Genomic DNA, 532 nt, shown 5'->3' with positions numbered 1-532 from the left:
TTGCAACAGCACCGTTCTCTACATACCACTACTACTACTACAACCATCAGCATCAGGAGCTAAGCAAAAGACATATTGATAGAATAATATTTCAAGTATATGTAATACGAGGAATTTAAACTGTGGAAAAAAACGAGAAAAGTTAATATCAAACATTTTTTTAAAATTATCTATTGCGCAGTAATTCTCCGCAGTAACATTGTCTATTGATTAATTTAAAAAAAAGTTTTCATGAAAATGAAAGTGTCATAATATACCCTTCAAAAACTTAAATGAAATTCTGCAAATTTATCTAATAAATCACTCTTTTACAGTACTCTAATTTGTCATTTCTTTGTTGAATTACCACTTAGAGCTACATGAAAGTGATTTAAGTCTGAACAGATTTTTTTTCAAAATCTTTTCTACACGATAAAAACAATAGCTGCAGCCTTTAACTCGACAATTTAATCTATCGTCAATTTATTATCAATTATCATTTACATCCCTATCATGGTCTGCATTTTATTTTCTGCAGTTATGTATTTAAATC

The 532-nt window shown here is 28.4% G+C and overlaps 1 protein-coding gene across 1 annotated transcript in view; it reads left to right on the top strand.

Annotated features, from left to right (window-relative positions):
* LOC134255301 (uncharacterized) overlaps positions 1–311 on the top strand; it is a 52,851-nt gene extending 52,540 nt beyond the window's left edge. Inside the window, exon 9 of the mRNA XM_062737825.1 lies at positions 1–311. This exon is cut by the window's left edge and continues 626 nt beyond it. The gene's annotated coding sequence lies outside the window, so the exon portion shown is untranslated.
* The last annotated feature ends 221 nt before the right edge of the window (positions 312–532 follow it).

Source organism: Saccostrea cucullata, unplaced genomic scaffold (genome assembly GCF_032062105.1).
Source record: "Saccostrea cucullata isolate Sc308-1 unplaced genomic scaffold, CSIRO_AGI_Scuc_v1 ctg1684, whole genome shotgun sequence".
Lineage (NCBI taxonomy): Eukaryota > Metazoa > Mollusca > Bivalvia > Ostreida > Ostreidae > Saccostrea > Saccostrea cuccullata.
This window is presented reverse-complemented; position numbering and strand designations above follow the sequence as displayed.